Raw genomic sequence first — 25,596 nt, forward strand, 5'->3', positions numbered from 1 at the left:
CATTATCACTTATATACAACGGATTACCAACATCTGCAAATAATGATTGACATATTTTCATTAGAAACATTTTTATTAATTCATTCATACTATTGCATATAGTCACGATACAAATCTAGGGTTGTCAGAGAAGCGACCCAGTCGTTCAGTCTTTTGTTCTGTATCTATTGATGAGACCCAGTCGTTCAGTCTTTTGTTCTGTATCTATTGATGAGACCCAGTCGTTCAGTCTTTTGTTCTGTATCTATTGATGAGACCCAGTCGTTCAGTCTTTTGTTCTGTATCTATTGATGAGACCCAGTCGTTCAGTCTTTTGTTCTGTATCTATTGATGAGACCCAGTCCTTCAGTCTTTTGTTCTGTATCTATTGATGAGACCCAGTCGTTCAGTCTTTTGTTCTGTATCTATTGATGAGACCCAGTCCTTCAGTCTTTTGTTCTGTATCTATTGATGAGACCCAGTCGTTCAGTCTTTTGTTCTGTATCTATTGATGAGACCCAGTCCTTCAGTCTTTTGTTCTGTATCTATTGATGAGACCCAGTCCTTCAGTCTTTTGTTCTGTATCTATTGATGAGACCCAGTCCTTCAGTCTTTTGTTCTGTATCTATTGATGAGACCCAGTCCTTCAGTCTTTTGTTCTGTATCTATTGATGAGACCCAGTCCTTCAGTCTTTTGTTCTGTATCTATTGATGAGACCCAGTCCTTCAGTCTTTTGTTCTGTATCTATTGATGAGACCCAGTCCTTCAGTCTTTTGTTCTGTATCTATTGATGAGACCCAGTCCTTCAGTCTTTTGTTCTGTATCTATGGATGAGACCCAGTCCTTCAGTCTTTTGTTCTGTATCTATGGATGAGACCCAGTCCTTCAGTCTTTTGTTCTGTATCTATGGATGAGACCCAGTCCTTCAGTCTTTTGTTCTGTATCTATTGATGAGACCCAGTCGTTCAGTCTTTTGTTCTGTATCTATTGATGAGACCCAGTCCTTCAGTCTTTTGTTCTGTATCTATTGATGAGATACGGATAAATGACAGTAACGTCAAAAAGCTGATTCATGATTTTGACTGGCTGAGAAACGCTGCCTGTCTGGCCCGTCCCGACTCGTTCATTACTATGGGACAGCAGGAGATCCAACTTCAATATTGAAACAATGTTGCAAATGTTGGAGAGACAGACAGCAAGGTTTATACAAATCTCCGCTGTTGAAAACTAAACAGTCTAAAAGAAATGTGAGATAATGTCTCAACGCTTTTTACAGTGTAGTTCTACTTTATAAAGTACCTGGCTGGGCTGATGAGACAGTGGATTGGGCAGTCAAACGGAACAGAGTAAATAGGCATTTTAACGTCAAAGATTTAGCTGGTGGCAACTTGTCGAAAAGACACCGGCTGGAATGTAGCTTTAACCAATCAGCATCTAGGATTAGACCCACCCGTTATATAAAGATAAACTAAACATGAGAGACATAAAGAGAAGAAGGGAAAGTAACAGAAATGGTTCTGCCACAGTAAGCATGAAGGCCTATCTATTCCAGGGACAGTGATAAAATTAAACACTGCTGATGGCAGTTTTTTTTTTAGAAATACTGACTGCTCACTGGATCAATAGGTCTTGCATATTGTAAATGTCCGAAATGTAAAACTCAATAGGCTACATGACGTAACGTTTAAATGTTAATTTGTACCTTGCTGCAGGATCGATGGAGCACCTGTATGGCAGCAAACACCCCGTAGGTAGGCGTATTTTAAACCAAACTAAATTCCAACTCACACAAAGTATATGCATGAACAATGGTGAATCAAATCACACACATGCACTCGCACGCACAAATCAGATGAGATTCAATACATCTGACCATAAAGTCCACACACGTGGGTTGTGTTTTAACGGAGCAACACTAAGTGCAATTGTTTGTGCCATGCTCCATCTTCAGCAGGCAAATAAATACCCTTTCTGTCATTTGGTGAAACCACTCCAAATACCTTTGAGAGCAAAAACAGTCTGGTTAGCTAACAGAGGGGGTAAATGGTAACAGAGCTTCATGCGCACTTAGCCTAAATGTCTGGGGCGGTTGTTTTACACTATGCTGTGACTGACGGTTCTAGTGGCTTATCTGAGGCAATGGCTGTTTGTTTCATAAAGGTCAGGGGAAAATGCTGTGCCATTTCACTGAAGACACAGTTTACACCCACGCACACCCAAGCATTGAGTATTGAAAACAGACAAAATACTTTTCATTATAGTTGTTGATTCGCTGTTGTTATTGTGCTGGAGTGATCACGTGTGTGCGTACGTGTGCATGTGTGTGGAGGTACAGTAAATAACAAAAATTATATTAAACTAAAATCCCCTAGGCAAAAATGTATGGGGAAAAAACAATTGGAATCATTTCTGCTTATTTTTTTTTTATATACAGCACCATTCAAAAGTTTGGACACACCTACTAATTTATGGCTCTACACAGAACTATGAAGCTGGTTGAGAGAATGCCAAGATTGTGCAAAGATGTCATCAAGGCAAAGGGTGGCTACTTTGAAGAATCTCAAATATAAAATATATTTTGATTTGTTTAACACTTCTTTGGTTACTACATGATTCCACATGTATTATTTCATAGTTTTGATGTCTTCACTATTATTCTACACTTATAAAGAACCCCCTTTGAATGAGTAGGTGTGTCCAAACTTTTAACTGGTCCTGCATAAAACATTCTATTGGTTGCAAGAATTTTGTATAATAATTTAAATACAAAAACTCTGTTTTGAATCTGGTGTCATTTTGTGTACCAGTTCATAAACCATGTTCCATGGAATCCGTACATCGAAAATCTCTTCCCAACTACTTTGCAATCTATATGGCAAAATGTTTTGGTCCTTAAATGAGTGGTAAACTTTTTTTTTTGTTTAACCAATTTTGTTTTTTAATGCAGGGCCGACAGAGAAGTTCCTTACTTGCTCCCCTTTCCACTTGACGTTTCCATATATTTTTGTTAGCTGCATGTGTGACATAACTCCACCAGTCCTATTTATGATATCATTTACAAATATTATATTCTTTTAAATTTTGTTTCCCCCCCAAAAAAAGTATGTTTTATCAAATAGTACATTTCAGTTCAACCATAATATTTGTTGAAAGGTTGTAATCTGAAAAGGGAAAAGGGCCATTCCTGAACATGGCCTTAGACATTCTTATTCATCTGCTAGATAAACCAGTTAGGATTTCAGTATAAACTCTTGGCTTGTTTATGTTTGCTGTTGTAATTATATAAGGAGGGAGGGTGGTTGTGTTCAGAGCCAGACTCTACGGAGGGTGATGCAAAGGTGGGTAACACTGCGCCCTTCCCCACCCTGATCACCATGGGAGGAGGGGTGTATTGGGGTGGGGTGGGGGCAGAGTTGGCTGTCTGAAGGCCTGTGACAACAAGTCCTTTGAAGTCCTCCTCTCCTTCCCTGAGTCACCATTCATCTACAAGGGCTCTGTTTCATAATCCCTCCCTCCCTCAAACTACACTTGCTGTTCTCTCTCTCTTCACATGACCTTCCCTACTGAGGCTTGTTAGGTGGTCATCAGGACTTACACACATCCCTCGTAATTGAGAAGTAGACATTGGTTTGAAACTAAACATTAAGAACATTTACATGGGCACTGCGATGCCTACTCTACCAAGGTTTTCCAGAACACAGCTTTGACCTACTACAGTAGCTATGTTGGTCTACTGTACTTCAAACAATGTGTACGCAGGTTGACTAGGATTCAAAACATCTCAAACAGCGTAATTCATACTCTTGGATGGGGGTTCTCCCACAACAGTGTGATTTATACTGCATACAAGTTAAAGTATTGGATTCGTCACACACTACACTAATCCCACTACACTACCATTTCAAACTCGTTTTATCCCTCTTGCTGTGTTCTGGTCAAATTAGACCGATTTACAAGTTCTCTCTGAAAAAATGTTGTTCATTTAATCGGCTGTCATAAGGTTCCATGACATTGTACACATAGGGCATCTGAACACACAAAATACATTTAGATTATTTATTACATTTTGGGTGTTTTATTTAACTTTTGTACACCTGTGGTGTTCACGGTCAAAAATGACCGGTCATTAGAAATTAATGGGTGAGACTACAATAAGTGTATAACATTGAGTTCAGTCACATGCCCATTCATCAGATGGACACACTTCCTCTCCCAGACCCATACATGCATGTGTGTTTGAGCACACACACACACCTCACTCCCCTTCTTGGCATCCATGGCAACCCCTACAGGAACCTTTCCCCAATAGAATATTTTCCCCAAGGGAACCACACCCATTGGCATTCTCACAAACAATTGCAACATTGTTTCAATAATATATATAACTTTTCTCGCAGCTCTGGTATATAAAGCTTTTTTGAGACCTGGCTCACAATTCATTCTGTGGCAGCACAATGACCAAATGATATACTGTATGTGAGGCTCTTGATCATATCTTTGAACATGACACTGGTAAGGAGGAAAGAGTCCTTGTTAAACTTTGACACAAAGTAGTCTGTGATAAATAGCAATATGTTTCATCTGAGCATTTGATTAGTCAAAATAATCCATACATTATGCTTTTTTTTAAATTCAAAAACAAGTTGTATGAGCTCAGGTTAATAGCAAATAGAAGTTCAAAACTTGTAATGTTCACAAGAACATAAGTTGATATAAAGATGTAACACAACATTAGGTGGTAATATATGTATTATTATGGATTTATAATCAGCTATAATGGGGCGGTCATTTTGGACCGGGAACACAGAATTAATTAACATGAAACAAACACAACAGGAGGGTTAATTATATGAAAGCAAGCTTTGCTTTTATACTTTCTCAGCTACAATTTGTGTTGTGTCCTGTCTGACAGTGAAATGTGGCGAGCTCTTACCATGGCTTGGACTATGGAGTAGGTAGCTAGCTAGCTAGGTATTGTTGCAAAAGCCCATTGCATGCACTGTACAGTAGCAGAGTGACAATAAACCCAACGTTTGGTGTTGCTTTTGATGTAGCTAGCTAACTAGTTATGTTTTGTGGACAAACATAGGATTGGCATTTGGATGTGACTAACTTTAGCTAGCATATGTGTCGAGGTCAGCTGTTGTTGTCTGGCTCTAGCTAGCTAGCTAGGTAACGGCTGAAATAATTTGTGCAAAAACATTCCATAACCAAATATAGCTAGCTACCATTCTTTGCCTGGTTGTTAGCTAACTGTTAACTAGCTTTTAGACGTCTGGTGTTAGCTAGCTGCTGGACAAGCAATCTAACACTAGCTAGGTAATGTTAGCTAGCTAGTTAATCAAAATATATGTTTGCATTTATTGATTAACAAAAGGTGTAATGGGTCTGTACTCAAATGTTTTATTTTCACTGCATCAGGGACACTGTACACAGACGTTTAGGCGTTGTAGCCTTCTTCAGCGTGTAGGTTAATTGATTAATCTCAGCCGAGCAACCAAGTTGTTCAACCCGTCTGCGCTTCGGCTGAGAAAGTTAGCATTGTCAGAAATGCTACAAAAAGTTAGCACATCGTTGGTTCTTAATGGTAAGAAATGGGCATGTGAAAACAAATTACACATTTAATAAAAACGGTTGCACCTGCAAACATTTGAAGTCTAATGGCCACTATACGGATGTTAAATTCTTGTTTTACTCCGACATCTAGAATACTCTGAAAACTCAATTGTTAACGACCCTGGTAAAAATCTGGTATGTGGTTCTCACTAACAGCCGAATGCCCCCATAATAATTGAATAGATAGACAACAGCATCAAGGTCTTTAAATCGCTAGGTGCTGTGTATGAAGGACTGCTCTGTGTGGCTCTAGCTAATCTGAAGTAATTTGTGTAAAAACCTTTCATAACCAAATATAGCTAGCAACCTTGCTTTACCTCTCCGTTAGCTGTGTGTTCTGTGAGGTCCAGTTTCAGCATGTCACAGTATAAAGTAGCTCAGTTTTTTTTTTACGCTAGCATCGGACAGCACCGGCTTGATCGTCATGACAAAAAGGTAGCGTCTTCCCCTTATCACCCGAGCACAGAATCCCGACAGCTGGCCCCAACGCCCACCCACCTCCTCTATTTGACTACCTGGCCCAATAGCACTTTGCATTATCTAAACAGCATTTACATATTGAGGTTATTATTTCCCAGGGTTAATTAGCTCTTGTGAAGCGGGCCACCCTCAGAGACTAGCTTCCTGTTACACGCCTGCCAAATTAGTTATTTCTTACTTTTCCTTTTCCCCCCCCTGGTCATCCAATGTGTGTGCCAGGTCTGACATTCCCTACTGCTCACCTGTTGCCAGCATCTTCAAGTGATGACTGTCACTCGTGTTTTGAAGTGCATGTGTATGAGTGCGGATTGATTGTGGCACTGTTGACAGTAGCCAACAGTGAATAGCGTATAGACAGTTTGCCCTCTCTCTTGAATAGACAATAGAAGGGTCCTCTCAGGCTTCCAGTGAGCTGTCCACAAGGTTATCATATACCCAACACTCCAAGATTGAAAAATCTGTACATTTATGTTGCTTATCTTACTTTTTGAGTGAATGATTCTTTGATTTGCATTAATCCATAGCCCTTTGGAGGAGTAAAAAATAGATCAAAAGAGTGATGGAGTGAGTCGCGGAGGAGAGGGAGACAATGTAGTGTTAAATGATTATCTCAGATCTAGCTAGCTGGGCAAGTTGACTCTCTCTCTCTCTCTCTCTCTCTCTCTCTCAATAATCAGCGAGGAACACTGGCCTGATAAAGCGTCTCACTCTCTCTCTCTCAGTAATCAGCGAGGAACACTGGGCTGATATAGCGTCTCTCTCTCTCTCTCTCTCTCTCTCTCTCTCTCTCTCTCCCTCTCAGTAATCAGCGAGGAACACTGGGCTGATATAGCGTCTCTCTCTCTCTCTCTCTCTCTCTCTCTCCCTCTCAGTAATCAGCGAGGAACACTGGGCTGATATAGCGTCTATCTCTCTCTCTCAGTAATCAGCGAGGAACACTGGCCTGATAAAGCATCTCACTCTCTCTCTCTCAGTAATCAGCGAGGAACACTGGGCTGATATAGCGTCTCTCTCTCTCTCTCTCTCTCTCTCTCTCTCCCTCTCAGTAATCAGCGAGGAACACTGGGCTGATATAGCGTCTCTCTCTCTCTCTCTCTCTCTCTCTCTCTCTCTCTCTCAGTAATCAGCGAGGAACACTGGCCTGATAAAGCATCTCACTCTCTCTCTCTCAGTAATCAGCGAGGAACACTGGGCTGATATAGCGTCTCTCTCTCTCTCTCTCTCTCTCTCTCTCTCTCTCTCTCAGTAATCAGCGAGGAACACTGGGCTGATATAGCGTCTCTCTCTCTCTCTCAGTAATCAGCGAGGAACACTGGGCTGATATAGCGTCTCTCTCTCGCTCTCTCTCTCAGTAATCAGCGAGGAACACTGGCCTGATAAAGCGTCTCTCGCTCTCTCTCTCAGTAATCAGCGAGGAACACTGGGCTGATAAAGCGTCTCTCTCTCTCTCTCTCTCAGTAATCAGCGAGGAACACTGGCCTGATAAAGCGTCTCACTCTCTCTCTCTCAGTAATCAGCGAGGAACACTGGGCTGATATAGCGCCTCTCTCTCTCTCTCTCTCTCTCTCTCTCTCTCTCTCTCCCTCTCAGTAATCAGCGAGGAACACTGGGCTGATATAGCGTCTCTCTCTCTCTCTCTCTCTCTCTCTCTCTCTCTCTCTCTCTCTCCCTCTCAGTAATCAGCGAGGAACACTGGGCTGATATAGCGTCTCTCTCTCTCTCTCTCTCTCTCTCTCTCTCTCCCTCTCAGTAATCAGCGAGGAACACTGGGCTGATATAGCGTCTCTCTCTCTCTCTCTCTCTCTCAGTAATCAGCGAGGAACTCTGGGCTGATAAAGCGTCTCTCGCTCTCTCTCTCTCTCTCTCTCTCAGTAATCAGCGAGGAACACTGGGCTGATATAGCGTCTCTCTCTCTCTCTCTCTCTCTCTCTCTCTCTCAGTAATCAGCAAGGAACACTGGGCTGATATAGCGTCTCTCTCTCTCTCTCTCTCTCTCAGTAATCAGCGAGGAACACTGGGCTGATAAAGCGTCTCTCGCTCTCTCTCTCAGTAATCAGCGAGGAACACTGGGCTGATATAGCGTCTATCTCTATCTCTCAGTAATCAGCGAGGAACACTGGGCTGATATAGCGTCTCTCTCTCTCTCTCTCTCTCTCTCTCTCTCTCCCTCTCAGTAATCAGCGAGGAACACTGGGCTGATATAGCGTCTCTCTCTCTCTCTCTCTCTCTCTCTCTCTCTCTCTCTCAGTAATCAGCGAGGAACTCTGGGCTGATAAAGCATCTCTCGCTCTCTCTCGCTCTCTCTCAGTAATCAGCGAGGAACACTGGGCTGATATAGCGTCTCTCTCTCTCTCTCTCTCTCTCAGTAATCAGCGAGGAACACTGGGCTGATATAGCGTCTCTCTCTCTCTCTCTCTCTCTCTCTCTCAGTAATCAGCGAGGAACACTGGGCTGATATAGCGTCTCTCTCTCTCTCTCTCTCTCTCAGTAATCAGCGAGGAACACTGGGCTGATATAGCGTCTCTCTCTCTCTCTCTCTCTCTCTCTCAGTAATCAGCGAGGAACACTGGGCTGATATAGCGTCTATCTCTATCTCTCAGTAATCAGCGAGGAACACTGGGCTGATATAGCGTCTCTCTCTCTCTCTCTCTCTCTCCCTCTCAGTAATCAGCGAGGAACACTGGGCTGATATAGCGTCTCTCTCTCTCTCTCTCTCTCTCTCTCAGTAATCAGCGAGGAACTCTGGGCTGATAAAGCATCTCTCGCTCTCTCTCGCTCTCTCTCAGTAATCAGCGAGGAACACTGGGCTGATATAGCGTCTCTCTCTCTCTCTCTCTCTCTCAGTAATCAGCGAGGAACACTGGGCTGATATAGCGTCTCTCTCTCTCTCTCTCTCTCTCTCAGTAATCAGCGAGGAACACTGGGCTGATAAAGCGTCTCTCGCTCTCTCTCTCAGTAATCAGCGAGGAACACTGGGCTGATATAGCGTCTCTCTCTCTCTCTATCTCTCAGTAATCAGCGAGGAACACTGGGCTGATATAGCGTCTCTCTCTCTCTCTCTCTCAGTAATCAGCGAGGAACACTGGGTTGATATAGCGTCTCTCTCTCTGCACTCAGACACACAGTCTCCCTTGTGTATAGTGTCACTCCAACCTAGTCCTCACTAACCAGTCAGACAAAGATCAGACAACTCGACCTGTAACCATCTAATTAATACAAACACAGTTGTGAAAGCTCCATATACTGTACAACAGTGAGAGGTGCGTGAGACAGCAAGCAGGGAGGAACAGTAAGCAGTTGATTATGGATAATGGACCAGCCCACCTACAGATACAAGCGCAAACACAGGCACACACATACCATATTATCTCTCAAGAGAATTCTCGTCGGTTATTGTCATAGCCGTGTATATCCCCCTCAAGCCGATACTACGACGGCCCTCAAGGAACTTCACTGGACTTGGTGCAAACTGGAAACCATATAGCCTGAAGCTGCATATATTGTAGCTGGGGATTTTAACAAAGGAAATTGGAGAACAAGGCTACCTAAATTCTATCAGCATATTGATTGTGGCACTCGTGCGGGCAATACACTGGATCACTGCTACTCTAACTTCCGCAATGCTTACTAGGCCCTCCCCTACCCTTCCTTCAGCAAATCTGACAACGACTCCATTTTGCTCCTCCAGTCCTATAGGCAGAAACTCAAACAGGATGTATCCGTGACAAGAACTATTCAAAGTTTGTCTGACAAATCGGAATCGACACTTCAAGATTGTTCTAATCACGTGGATTGGGAAATGTTCCAGGCAGCCTCAGAGAATAACATTTATTTACACGCTGATTCGGTGAGTGAGTTTACAAGGAAGTGCATTGGAGATGTTGTTCCCACTGTGACTATTAAAACCTACCCTAACCAGAAATCATGTACAGATGGCGGCATTTGCGCGAAACTGAAAGCGACTAGTCAAGGATCATATCACCTCCACCTCCATCATATCACCTCCACCTTACCTGCCACCCATGGCCCACTTCAATTTGCATACAGCCCGAATAGGCCCACAGACGATGCAATCGCAATCACACTGCACACTGCCCTATCCCATCTTGATAAGAGGAAATCCTATGTAAGAATGCTGTTCATTGACTACAGCTCAGTATTCAACACCACAGTACACTCCAAGCTCATTATTAAGCTTGAGGACCTGGGTCTCAACCCCAACCTGTGCAATTGGGTCCTGGACTTCCTGACGTGCCGCTCCCAGGTGGTGAAGGTAGGATACAATATCTCCACTTCACTGATCCTCAACACTGGGGCCCCGCAAGGGTGCATGCTCAGCCACCTCCTGTACTCCCTGTAAACCCATGACTGCGTGGCCATGCACGCTTCCAACTCAATCATCAAGTTTGGAAACGACACAACAGTAGTGGGCTTGATTACCAACAACGACGAGACAGCCTACAGGGAGGAGGTGAGGGCACTCAGTGTGGTGCCAGGAAAATAACCTCTCATTAAACATCAACAAAACAAAGGAGATGATCGTGGACTTCAGAGGGAGCACCCACCTATCCACATCGACAGGACAGCAGTGGAGAAGGTGGAGAGTTTTAAGTTCCCCGGCGTGCAGATCATGGACAAACTGAAATGGTCCACTCACACACTCATTTCTCTTTGATTACTTGAGCTGTTCTTTCTATAATATGGACTTGGTCTTTTACCAAATAGGGCTATCTTCTGTATACCACCCCTACCTTGTCATAACACAACTGATTGTCTCAAACGCATTCCAGGTGACTAACTCATGAAACTGGTTTAGAGAATGCCAAGAGTGTGCAAAGCTGTCATCAAGGCAAAGGGTGGCTATCTGAACAATCTCAAATATAAAATATTTTGATTCCTTTAACACTTTTTTGGTAACTACATGATTCCATATGTGTTATTTCATAGTGTTGATATCTTCACTATTATTCTACAAAGGAGAAAATATTAAAAATAAAGAAAAACCCTTGAATAAGTAGGTGTTCTAAAACTTTTGACTGGTAGTGTATGTATATATTCTTATTCCATCCCTTTAGATTTGTGTATATTAAGTAGTTGTTGTGAAATTGTTAGATTACTTGTTAGATATTGCTGCACTGTCGGAACTAGAAGCACAAGCATTCCGCTACACTCGCAATACCATCTGCTAACCATGTGTATGTGATCAACAACATTTTATTTAATACTAAAGAGTCTGCTGACCAACGCCCTTGATTGGTCAGTATCAAACTTTGCCTTGTTTGAAAGAGGAGGATAAAACAGTACAAAGACAACCAGTGCTTTCAATTCCCCACCCATCCACACCCCTCTCATCAATGAGACCCACACACTCCCACAGTCCTCCAGAAACTCACTGTCTGTTTTCTTTCCCCACTTTCTCCTCTCTGTTTACAGGACATTTATGAGAAGCAGGGAGAGGAGAGAACCCAGCTATGGCCACAATAACAGCACTGACGCCAAGACAAACACCCCAGCCCACCAACACAGGAAAGAATGAATCTAACAGTATCAACACACACTGACAAACAACCACTACGGGCTTCCCCTCCGTCCAAGGGCTGGGCGATATGGCCTAAACATTATATCTCAATAATTATTATTATTTATTTTTTTAACTTATGGGCGATTCACAATATATATTTAGATTTTTGTAAAAAAAAACTTCTCTAAATAATCTTTGTTGTATAATTATAGGTCAATACACTGCATTTCAAACAGTCAGCAGTAATCTAATGAATTCAGGGCTTGTAAAATGACATCTAGGCTAAATATAAACCCTCCACAACCCTCAGACCCACTAATAATGACATTATTTCATCAAAATGGTTTAACCTGCTTATTTGTAGTAATCACTAGAACCATGCATAATGCATATTCACTCATAATGACTAATTTCTTGTAGCAGGAAATACAGAAAATTAAACACAGGTCTCATAACCAGCTAATCTTTATATTTCAAGTTTAACCAACCCGGAACTATTTGCTAGTTAACAAGGTAGAACAGTTGGTTTTAGGCTTATTGCACATTTATAAAACACAGATTGGTACTCCTGTTTTAGTAGTGCCTGCTCTGTGCTCAAATTGAGTTGTTAAGACATAAAAAGGGTGTAGATAGAAAGATCATCTTCTCTATCACAGTAACATAGTGGCTCCATATGTTTCGGCATCAATATGACCGATTCTGTTGAACCAAACCTTAAATGCAAACGGTGAGTTGAAACCGCTTGTCAGAGAGGAAGAAGTCCCATCGTTATTGTTGTGAGTGGTAGGGGCTTGATGTGTGTGTGTCAATGGGAAGGTGTACACAGCACAGAAGGAGTGAAGGAGACAAGGGCAAAAAGACAACGGCAGAACAAGCGCTCAAAAGAAAAAATACAAATATTCTTGCAATACGGGCATGTGGAATATCGCGCTAAAACAAATTATAATCATTCCGTCTCCTTCCATCAATCAATCAAATAAAGGCCTTTTTACACCAGCGGTTGTCACAAAGTGCATATACAAAAACCAAGCAATGCAGCTGTTGTCTCGCTCCCTCCCAGGAAATAGATAGCCCTCAGACAGTCTACAGGTGTAGACTAAAAGTGAGCTGCTTACTTACAGGCCTTTGCCAACAACGCAGAGAGAATATATAGAACTAATAGAAAATAGAAACATAATAAATACACAATGAGTAACGATAACGAGGCTGTATACACTGGGTAGCAGTATCGAGTCAATGTGCGGCGTTTTGAGGCAATTGAGGTAGATATGTACCAGTGGAGGCTCCTCCTCAGAGGAAGGGGAGGACCATGCAAATAGTGAAACATAAAAAAAGTGATCATTTTTAGATAAAAATAAACTAAATACATTCATGTCACCAAATCATTGATTAAAAAACACTGTTTTGTAATGGAGGAATACAGTACATTAGCCTCAACAGCACTCTGTAGGGTAGCACCATGGGGTAGCCGGAGGACAGATAGGCTCCGTCCTCGCTTGGGTACATTGACTTTAATACAACACCTATCTTTCATAGATTTACACAGTAATGACGCTGCCTTTGGAAAATATTCAGACCCTTTAACTTTTTGCACATTTTGTTATGTTACAGCCTTATTCTAAAAAGGATTAAATAAAATAACGTTCCCCATAAAGACAAAGCGAAAACTGTTGTTTAGACATTTTTGCACATTTATTAATAAGAAAAATAAAAAAACGTATTTTACAAAAGTATTCACCCCCTGTACTATGAGATTCGAAATTGAGCTCAGGTGCATCCTGTTTCCATTCATCATCCTTGAAATGTTTCATCAACTTGATGGGAGTCCACCTGTGGTAAATTACATTGATTTGACATGATGGAAAGGCACACACCTGTCTATAAACGGTCTCACAGTTGACAAACCAAGCCGTGAAGTAAAGGAATTATCCGTAGAGCTCCGAGACAGGATTGTTTCGAGGCGCAGATCTGGGAAAGGGTACCAAAAAATGTGTGCAGCATTGAAGGTCCCCGAGAACACAGTGGCCTCCATCATTCTTATATGTAAGAAGTTTGAAACCACCAATACTCTTCCTATAGCTGTTTGCCCGGCCAAACTGAGCAATTGGAAGAGAAGGACCTTTGAAGAACCCAATGGTCATTCTGACAGAGCTCTCGAGTCCCTTTGTGGAGGTGGTTGCACATCTGGAAGTTTCTCCCATCTCAAATGGTGGTGGCAGCATCATGGTGTGGGGATGTTTTTTAGTGGCAGGAACTGGGAGACTGGTCAGGATCCAGGCAAAGATGTACAGAGAGATCCTTGATGAAATCCTGCTCCAGAGGGCTCAGGACCTCAGACTGGTGTGAAGGTTCACCTTCCAACAGGACAACGACCCGAAGCATACAGCCAAGACAACACAGGAGTGGATTCGGAACAAGTCTCTGAATGTCCTTGAGTGGCCCCGCCAGAGCCCGGACTTGAACCCGATCAAACATCTCTTGAGAGACCTGAAAATAGATGCGCAGCAACACTCCCCATCCAACCTAACAGAGCTTGAGAGGATCTGCAGAGAAGAATAGGAGCAACTCCCCAAATAGTTAAATAAAGGTTATAGAAAAAAAAAAGTGCCAAGCTTGTAGCTTCATACCCAAGAAGACTTGATACTGTAATCGCTGCCAAAGGTGCTTCAACAAAGTACTGAGCAAATGGTCTGAATACTTATGTAAATGTGATATATCAGTAGTTTTTTTTTTTACCCAAATTTCTAAACACCGGTATTAGTTATAATAGTTAGTGCAGAAAGGGTCGAATGCAAATAGTCCGGTAAACCATTTATCAGTCTTATGGCTTGGGGGTAGAAGCTGTTCAGGGTCCTGTTGGTTCCTGATTTGGTGCATCGGTACTGCTTGCCATGCGGTAACAGAGAGAATAGCATATGACTTGCGTTGTGGAGTCCTTGACCATTTGAAGGTCTTGGATGGCAGGGAGCTCGGCCCCAGTCACTACCCTCTTTAGCACCTTGTGGTCGGATGCCAAACAGTTGCCATACCAAGCGGTGATGCAGCCAGTTAAGATGCTTTCAATGGTGCAGCTGTATAACTGAGGGCCCATGCTAATTCTGTTCAGCCTCCTGAGGGGGAAGAGGCATTCTTCATGACTGTGTTGATGTGTGTAGACCATGATAATTCCTTAGTGATGTGGACACCGAGGAACTTGAAACTCTTGACCTGCTCTACTACAGCCCCGTCGACGTGGATGGGGGCGTGCTTGGTCCTCCGTTTCCTGTAGTCCACAAACAGCTCCTTTGTCTTGCTGATGTTGGAGGGAGAGGTTGTTGTCCTGGCACCACACTGCCGGGTCTCTGACCAACTCCCTGGTGGCTGTCTCAACGTCGTCGGTGATTATGCCTACCACCGTTGTGTCGTCCGCAAACTTAATGATGGTGTTGGAGTCGTGTGCGGCCTCGCAGTCGTGGGTGAACAGGGAGTACAGGAGGAGACTAAGCATGCACCCCCGAGGGGCCCCCTTTTTGAGGGTCAGCTTGGAATATGTGTTGTCGCCTACCATCACCACTTGGGGGCATCCTGTCAGGAAGCACAGGATCCAGTTGCAGAGGGAGGTGTTTAATCCCAGAGTCCTTAGCATTGTGATGAGCTTTGAGGGCATTATGGTGTTGAATGTTGAGCTGTAGTGAATGAACAGCATTCTCATGTAGGTGTTCCTCTTGTCCATGTGGGAAAGGGTCAGTGTGGATGGCAATAGAGATTGCGTCATCTGTGGATCTGTTGGGGCGGTATGTGAATTGGAATGGGTCCAGGGTGTCTGGGATGATGGTGTTAATGTGAGTCATGACCAGCCTTTCAAAGCACTTCATGGATACAGACACTGACTTGAGAGAGAGAGAAAGAGAGAAAGAGAGTGAGACAGAGAATGGGGATGAGGTGTGTTTTATTTAAAGGGCTGACAAGTGACAGGTCTCCAGGTTACATGCAAACACACACACACACACACACACACACACACACACACACACACACACACACACACACACACACACACACACACACACACACACACACACACACACACACGCACACACACACACACACACATCTCAGCTTGGCTCTGTCTCTCTCTGAAGACACACTGAGTAAACACACCTGCAGCCCGCTCATTTGAATATTGAATGTGTCACTTACAGCGACTAACTGAATTATCTTCAATTGGCCTAATGATGAAATATTAAACAAGCGGCAGGGACAGGTGATTACATGGTTTGGTATTAGAACTGGAGCTATTTGAATGTGGACCTTCACTCAAACACCTGTTTGTCTTGGATGTGGACTCTTCTAGACTTCTCTTCCTTCATCTATCTTTCTCTTCCCTTCAGCCCTCTTTCCTTCCAGACACAACGGTCTACAGGGTGAGGAGACGATATGGAGCAAATTAGTGGCAGAGATGGGAAAATAATGACTGTAGCATTGTGGGTAATTACCAGGTACTGCCTATGGAAAGTTAAGCTCAGAAAAAAATATATGAGAGGCGGAAAGATAGAGGGGAGAGAGAGGAGAGATACAGAGAGAGAGAGAGAGTTCAAGGAAGAAAAATAAGGGATAATGTGTGTTAGACTGAGTGAGAGAAATACGTACAGACACGAAGAGAAGTGTGAGCGTACTCATATTCCATAAAGATTGATGGCGTTGAGACAGTATGGCAACAGAAACTTGCTGGAGTCAAGGTACATCAGATAATATTTGCCGGGGCATTGTTTCAACTCAATAACTCATTAACAAAGTACAAAGGAAGTTACCCGGTTTGTCTCAGATTCTTAAGTGGAGAAATTAGAACTGCTCTTGGCTGCACATGGTCGAAAAGGTCATCCCTGTGACATCTCTGCTGTAGCCTCTCGCTGGAACAGGGATTGTCAGATGAAATTACTTGAAGTCATTAATTGACAGCAGGTAAAGGAGTGTGGGTGGGAAGATAGGTCAGTGTTCGTTTGAGCTTGACCTGAGGCTGCAGTCGGGCTGGAGGGAGAGGGGCAAGTGGGCCAGGAGATGGTTTGATGGTTGACCTAACTGTAACATCGGGAGCAGAGTTGCTACAGTACAAGGCTCTGTCCCACCCACACACCCAGAGTTGAGAGGTTAGTGAAGTTGCTCCCAGAGCCCCTCCCTGTCCTTGGATATGCTGAGCATAACATCCTTGCTCTAGCTGGGGTCAAAGATCAAATAAGACATGTCTACATAATTGCCCCAGAGCACAGTGAGAGGTGGAGGGGTGAAGGTGAGACTGAGGCATTTGGAACCAGGTGAATACATACAATATATGCCTGTGTGCTAGTGTGCCATGTCTGTGTTTGAAACAAGCATGGTGCCTGCCGGGGGCGGAGTGTGAGTGTGTAGGAATCGGTGCCTGCCGGGGGCGGAGTGTGAGTGTGTAGGAATCGGTGCCTGCCGGGGGCGGAGTGTGAGTGTGTAGGAATCGGTGCCTGCCGGGGGCGGAGTGTGAGTGTGTAGGAATCGGTGCCTGCCGGGGGCGGAGTGTGAGTGTGTAGGAATCGGTGCCTGCCAGGACAGGATGTTTATTTATTTTATTTTTTAACCTTTATTTAACTAGGCAAGTCAGTTAAGAACACATTATTATTTTCAATGACAGCCTAGGAACAGTGTCGTTCTGCCCTGTTCAGGGGCAGAACGACAGATTTGTACCTTGTCAGCTCGGGGATTTGAACTTGCAACCTTCCGGTTACTAGTCCAACGCTCTAACCACTAGGCTACCCTGCCGCCCCGTACCAGGCAGACATTGGGGAAAAAGGACAGGAATGGCTGTGGCCCCTGAGGACTAGAGAAACATGAACCCATGGAGTAACCAGGCTGAAATAATGGACATGCACGCACAACACTCTTCAGACTCAGGATTCAAACTAGCCCCCGGGTTGCTGGCTCGCCACTAACTGTTGGGCTACCTATTAGAGAATGTATGTGTAGGTCTTCAGTGACCCCTCAGTGAAACCATTCAGAAAGCCCTCTAAAAGTGACGCTATACTCAATGCTTTGCACATTAGTGTACATACAAGGAATCATCCACTTCATCATAACAATGGAACCCATAAGTGGGCCTACACAAAAACGATGTACGGTGCATACTGCGGCGTGACCTTAGCGGCCTATATGGAATTTGACAGATGTGTATAAGTGTATGATGACAGAATATTATTATTGTTTTAAAACATGGTGAAACAGACTGCCATTGTTACTGGAGAGTCATTGACATAACGAAGGCTAAAAGAGACAAGGGACTTTCCCTTCTCAGTCATGAGGATCTTCCACTTGAGAGAAGAAGAAAATAATCTGTGCAATTTGAGAGAGTAAGAGGAGGGCATCTCTCCATATCTCACTCTCTCTTTCTCACCATATCTCACTCTCTTTCTCTTCATATCTCACTCTCTCTTTCTCACCATATCTCACTCTCTTTCTCTCCATATCTCACTCTCTCTTTCTCTCCATATCTCACTCTCTTTCTCTCCATATCTCACTCTCTTTCTCTCCATATCTCACTCTCTTTCTCTGCATATCTCACTCCCTCTTTCTCGCCATTTCTCACTCTCTCTTTCTCACCATATCTCACTCTCTTTCTCTCCATATCTCACTCTCTCTTTCTCTCCATATCTCACTCTCTTTCTCTCCATATCTCACTCTCTTTCTCTCCATATCTCACTCCCTCTTTCTCAACATTTCTCACTCTCTCTTTCTCTCCATATCTTACTCTCTTTCTCACCATATCTCACTCTCTTTCTCTCCATATCTCACTCTCTCTTTCTCACCATATCTCACTCTCTCTTTCTCACCATATCTCACTCTCTTTCTCTCCATATCTCACTCCCTCTTTCTCACCATATCTCACTCTCTTTCTCTCCATATCTCACTCCCTCTTTCTCACAATATCTCACTCTCTTTCTCTCCATATCTCACTCTCTCTTTCTCACCATATCTCACTCTCTTTCTCTCTATATCTCACTCCCTCTTTCTCACGATATCTCACTCTCTCTTTCTCTCCACATCTCAATCTCTTTCTCTCCATATCTCACTCCCTCTTTCTCACCATATCTCACTCTCTCTTTCTCTCCATATCTCACTCTCTTTCTCTCCATATCTCACTCTCTCTTTCTCACCATATCTCACTCTCTTTCTCTCCATATCTCACTCTCTCTTTCTCACCATATCTCACTCTCTTTCTCTCCATATCTCACTCTCTCTTTCTCTCCATATCTCACTCTCTTTCTCTCCATATCTCACTCTCTTTCTCTCCATATCTCACTCCCTCTTTCTCACCATTTCTCACTCTCTCTTTCTCTCCATATCTCACTCTCTTTCTCACCATATCTCACTCTCTTTCTCTCCATATCTCACTCTCTCTTTCTCTCCATATCTCACTCTCTCTTTCTCTACATATCTCACTCTCTTTCTCTCCATATCTCACTCTCTCTTTCTCTCCATATCTCAATCTCTTTCTCACCATCTCACTCTCTCTTTCTCTCCACATTTCAATATCTTTCTCTCCATATCTCACTCCCTCTTTCTCACCATATCTCACTCTCTCTTTGTCTCCATATCTCACTCCCTCTTTCTCTCCATATCTCACTCCCTCTTTGTCTCCATATCTCACTCCCTCTTTCTCTCCATATCTCACTCCCTCTTTCTCTCCATATCTCACTCTCTCTTTCTCTCCATATCTCACTCTCTTTCTCTCCATATCTCACTCCCTCTTTCTCACCATATCTCACTCTCTCTTTCTCTCCATATCTCACTCTCTTTCTCTCCATATCTCACTCTCTCTTTCTCACCATATCTCACTCTCTTTCTCTCCATATCTCACTCTCTCTTTCTCACCATATCTCACTCTCTTTCTCTCCATATCTCACTCACTCTTTCTCTCCATATCTCACTCTCTTTCTCTCCATATCTCACTCTCTTTCTCTCCATATCTCACTCCCTCTTTCTCACGATTTCTCACTCTCTCTTTCTCTCCATATCTCACTCTCTTTCTCACCATATCTCACTCTCTTTCTCTCCATATCTCACTCTCTCTTTCTCTACATATCTCACTCTCTTTCTCTCCATATCTCACTCTCTCTTTCTCTCCATATCTCAATCTCGTTCTCACCATCTCACTCTCTCTTTCTCTCCACATTTCAATATCTTTCTCTCCATATCTCACTCCCTCTTTCTCACCATATCTCACTCTCTCTTTGTCTCCATATCTCACTCTCTTTCTCTCCATATCTCACTCCCTCTTTCTCACCATATCTCACTCTCTCTTTCTCTCCATATCTCACTCTCTTTCTCTCCATATCTCACTCTCTCTTTCTCTCCATATCTCACTCTCTTTCTCTCCATATCTCACTCCCTCTTTCTCTCCATATCTCAATCTCTTTCTCTCCATATCTCACTCCCTCTTTCTCACCATATCTCACTCTCTCTTTCTCTCCATATCTCACTCTCTTTCTCTCCATATCCCACTCCCTCTTTCTCACCATATCTCACTCTCTTTCTCACCATATCTCACTTTCTTTCTCTCCATATCTCACTCTCTTTCTCTCCATATCTCACTCCCTCTTTCTCTCCATATCTCAATCTCTTTCTCTCAATATCTCTTTCCCTCTTTCTCACCATATCTCACTCTCTCTTTCTCTCCACATCTCATTCTCTTTCTCACCATATCTCACTCTCTTTCTCTCCATATCTCTCTCTCCATATCTCACTCTTTCTTTCTCTCCATCTCTTTCTCTATGAACGTCTAAAAAATGCAACAATACGAAACGCAAGAAAGTGCTGGCGGGGAAGAAGAAAAGTAAAAGGAAGCTTCTTAAGCCATGAATGTTGGTTAGGTTCCTGCTATTCCTCCGCTTGGCTGTGAGAAAAAAGATAACTGGATTAGTGCTAAAATTCAGAGTAAAGTGTTCTCCTAAAGATCTTTCTATATGGCAAAGTGCTAAGAAGCGCCACCCCGTTGTCTCTCCTTCTCTCTGTTGTCCAGCCGACATCACTAAGCATGGCCAATGGACTGTGATCTCTAAGAGAGGAGGGACTTGCCAAGGTTGAGAGGTTACACACTGTGAACCAGGGGCTAAAACGTAACAATCCTAAAAGCAGTTAAGGGCTTCTTAATGTGTGTAAGGAAGCGCATTAATTAACTCAACTCTATCTGGGCGCTGTGTGTGTGTGTGTATGACTGTGTGTGTGTGTAGGGCCTCAGTGTGTGCATGTGTGTTTGGGACTGTGTGTGTGTGTGTATGACTGTGTGTGTGTGTGTAGGGCCTCAGTGTGTGTATGTGTGTTTGGGACTGTGTGCAGGTGGTCCCGCTCCTCTAACAGTGGGGGTTGAGAGTGGGGCGAGAGGGGGCAGCCCAATGCCAATAGAATAGATGAAAAAAACCCACTAAAGAGGCTTGATTTGATCCCCCACCCAGCCTGACAGAGGGGTGAAGAAGAAAAACACCCTCACAATCGGGACGGGACGGACGGACGGATGGACGGGAGTTTAGTCCCTGAGGATCTCCATTAGGGACATATTTGGGGGCTGATATCCTAATCAGCATGAGAGTCTAACATTAATTTCTACTGTCCTCCTGGATATAGTGACTCTGTCTACGTCTTATAAATGACTACTTCCCCTGATCACCCAGTCCTCGCACCTTTCCATCTCCCCTGCATTTTGCTGCATACTACTCTCAATCGGTGTGTGTGTGTGGAAGACACATTTCTCTCTCTCTCTCTTTGTGTATGTCTATCTGTGTGTGTGTGTCCCTCTCTCTCTTTGTGTGTGTCGTTGTGTGAGTGACAGCTTACTCCAAGCAGGGGAGTGACAGAGAAGGTGCAGTGAAGAGATAAGTCATGTGGAGAAGGGGTGGGGTTGATTGAGAAAGGGGGCCAAATAAACTAACATCCCGCTGACTTAAAGGTCACAGTTCACAGGGCATAGGGCACTATGCTGCATGGTCCCAAAGAAGACTGTCATCCTGGGGAATCCCTTCATCTCTTTATCTATCCACCACTCCTTCTCTCCCTCCCTCCATCCCTCCCAGTCTTTGTTTAGAGACATGGATTCGTCTCTTTTATACTGAAGCATTAATACACACAGAGAGTTACTGTTGCATGTACAGTACCAGTCAAAAGTGTGGACACACCTACTCATTCAAGGGTTTTTCTTTATTTGTAATATTTTCTAGACATCAAAACTATGAAATAACACATACAGAATCATGTAGTAACCAAAAAAGTGTCAAACAAATCTAAATATATTTAGATTATTCAAAGTAGCCACCCTTTGCCTTGATGACAGCTTTACAAACTCATGGCATTCTCTCAACCAGCTTCACCTGGAATGCTTTTCCAACAGTCTTGAATGAGTTCCCACGTACGCTGAGCACTCGTTGGGTGCTTTTCCTTCACTCTGCAGTCCAACTCATCCCAAACCATCTCAATTGGGTTGAGGTCGGGTGATTGTGGAGGCCAGGTCATCTGATGCAGCACTCCATCACTCTCCATCTTGGTCAAATAGCCCAATAGTGTTGGGTCATTGTCCTGTTGAAAAACAAAATGATAGTCCCACTAAGCACAAACCAGATGGGATGATGTATCGCTGCAGAATGCTGTGGTAGCCATGCTGGTTAAGTGTGTCTTGAATTCTAAATAAATCACTTGACAGTGTCACCAGCAAAGCACCCCCACACCATCACACCTCCTCCTCCATGCTTCACGGTGAGAAACACACATGCAGAGGTCATCCGTTCACCTACTGTACATCTCACAAAGACACAACGAATGGAACCAAAAATCTCAAATTTGGACTCATCAGACCAAAGGACAGATTTCCACCGGTCTAATGTCCATTGCTCATGTTTCTTGGCCGAAGCAAGTCTCTTCTTCTTATTGGTGTCCTTTAGTAGTGGTTTCTTTTCAGTAATTCGACCATGAAGGCCTGATTCATGCAGTCTCCTCTGAACAGTTGATGTTGATATGTTTCTGTTACTTGAACTCTGTGAAGCATTTATTTGAGCTGCAATTTCTGAGGCTGGTAACTCTAATGAACTTCTCCTCTGCAGCAGAGGTAACTCTGGGTCTTCCTTTCCGGTGGCGGTCCTCTTGAGACCCAGTATCATCATAGTGCTTGATTTTTTTTGTCGACTGCACTTAAAGGAACTTTCAAAGTTCTTGAAATTGTCCGGATTGACTGAACTTCATGTCTTAAAGTAATAATGAACTGTTGTTTTTCTTTGAGCTGTTCTTGCCATAATATGGACTTGGTCTTTTATCAAATAGGCATATCTCATGTATACCACCACTACCTTGTCACAAAACAATGGATTGGCTCAAAGAAAGATGCAGTATATGGTATGCAGTAGATGGTATCGAGTACAGTATATACATATGAGATGAGTAATGTAGGGTATATAAAAAAGTGGCATTGTTTAAAGTGGCTAGTGATACATGTATTACATAAAGATGCAGTAGATGATATAGAGTACAGTATATACATATACATATGAGATGAGTAATGTAGGGTACGTAAACATTATATTAAGTAGCATTGTTTAAAGTGGCTAGTGATATATTTTTACATCAATATCCATACATTTCCATTATTAAAGTGGCTGGAGTTGAGTCAGTGTGTTGGCAGCAGCAACTCAATGTTAGTGGTGGCTGTTTAACAGTCTGGTGGCCTTGAGATAGAAGCTGTTTTTCAGTCTCTCGGTGCCTGCTTTGATGCAGTAGACCTCGCCTTTTGGATGATAGCGGGGTGAACAGGCAGTGGCTCGGGTGGTTCTTGTCCTTGATGATCTTTATGGCCTTCCTGTGACAAGGCACACCTGTTAATTGACATGCATTCCAGGTGACTACCTCATGAAGCTGGTTGGGAGAATGCCAAGAGTGTGCAAAGCTGTCATCAAGGCAAAGAGTGGCTAAAAAATGTTATTTCATAGTGTGGATATTATTCTGCAATGCAGAAAATAGAAAAAAAACTGGAATGAGTAGGTGTGTCCAAACTTTTGACTGGTAATGTATGTTGTCTGAACATTACTCTGCTGTAGATTTCAACATGTTGACATGGTCCTTGAGAATATACTGAACAAATATATCAATGCAACAATTTCAAATAGTTTCATGAGTTACAGTTCATACAAGGAAATCAGACGACTGAAATAAATTAATTAGGCCCTAATCTATGGATTTTCACATGGCAGGAACGCAGCCATCGGTGGGCATGGGAGGGCATAGGCCCACCCACATGGGAGCCAGCCAAACCAATCAGAATGATTTCCCCCCACAATAGGGCTGTATTACAGACAGAAATACTCCTCAGCATGGTTACACGTGGACTGTGGTTGTGATGTCGGTAGGACGTACTGCCAAATTATCTCAAACAACATTGGAGGCAGCTTATGGTAGAGAAATTAATATTAAATTCTCTGGCAACAACTCTGGTGGACATTCCAACAGTCAGCATGCCAATTGCACACACCCTCAAAACTTGAGACATCTGTGGCATTGTGTTGTGTGACAAAACTTTACATTTTAGAATGGCCTTTTATTGTCCCCAGCAAAAGGTGCACAACATTTTAGCTTATCTTTTATGGGATCATTTATTTCAGTTCATGAAACCAGCACTTTGCCTGTTGTGTTTATATTTTGGTTCCGTGTATATAAAATAATAAAATATATGCCATTTGGCAAACAGTCATGCGTGCATACATTTTACGTAGGGTGGTCCCAGGAATCGAACCCACTATACTGGTGTTGCAAAAAGTCTACAGACAATTGATTATGGGGAATACTGCAAAGCCCTCCCCCTTTGCAAACAGAGCAATCCCAGTCACCCCTAGACCTAACCCTTAGTCCAGAAACGACATTATATTACATCATATTATGCAGCGCTGTAATGAGTCTCCCTTAACAGCAACCTTTCCCAAGTATATCAGAATAGAACACAGCATCAGAGTGGAGTGCTTGGAATATTTAAAACATCAACCAATCGTGTACAATGACCTTGTACACAGCAAGATCATTATTTGAGTTAAAAGTCGTTAAAAGTCGTTAATAAATAAATATTTAGCCTCTATTTTATCAGGGAGTCTGAGACCAAGGTCTATTTTACAGATGAGCCCTGAACTACATAAATGACAGAAAATACACACATCCATATATAAATACTAAATGCAAGCAGAAAGAACAAACATGGTCATACAAAACCAGCACATTGATCAGTAATAAGGTCCTCAGCGTTTGATTTGCCCTAGAGGCACCAAAACATCACATATCTCATATCACTCATATATCATAACTAACATCTTGAAGATAACAAAACAAAACTAAAAGCTGATTTACCTAACTCAGTGGAGACCATAGGAATGTACAGAGTTAGCCATCTTTGACACCAGGTGTGGTAACTCGTATGTCTAAAGTTTAGTGAAGATGTTAGGTACAGTGGGACTTTTTGTAAAAGGGCTTTAGAAATGAAAACATAGCAATGTATCAACCTACGTGACATCAAAGAGGGCGAACCAACTTCCTGGTAGAGAATGCAGTGATGACATCACAGAGGGCCAACCAACTTCCTGGTAGAGAATGCAGTGATGAGTACTAAAATTGTCACCCATAATAAAGCACATGATGAACTGTGTCTAACGGCAACTGGGTTGATATTTGTGGCAACTGGGTTGATATTTGTGGCAACTGGGTTGATATTTGTGGCAACTGGGTTGATATTTGTGGCAACTGGGTTGATATTTGTGGCAACTGGGTTGATATTTGTGGCAACTGGGTTGATATTTGTGGCAACTGGGTTGATATTTGTTGGCAACTGGGTTGATATTTGTGGCAACTGGGTTGATATTTGTGGCAACTGGGTTGATATTTGTGGCAACTGGGTTGATATTTGTGGCAACTGGGTTGATATTTGTGGCAACTGGGTTGATATTTGTGGCAACTGGGTTGATATTTGTGGCAACTGGGTTGA

General features: G+C 43.0%; 1 protein-coding gene across 2 annotated transcripts in view; it reads right to left on the bottom strand.

Moving 5' to 3' along the window:
- The window catches only part of LOC139411917 (cotranscriptional regulator ARB2A homolog), a 272,716-nt gene that overhangs the window by 124,180 nt on the left and 122,940 nt on the right, over nt 1–25,596 (bottom strand). The gene's annotated exons all lie outside the window — the stretch shown is intronic.

Source organism: Oncorhynchus clarkii, chromosome 6 (genome assembly GCF_045791955.1).
Source record: "Oncorhynchus clarkii lewisi isolate Uvic-CL-2024 chromosome 6, UVic_Ocla_1.0, whole genome shotgun sequence".
NCBI classification, from domain to species: Eukaryota; Metazoa; Chordata; class Actinopteri; order Salmoniformes; family Salmonidae; genus Oncorhynchus; species Oncorhynchus clarkii.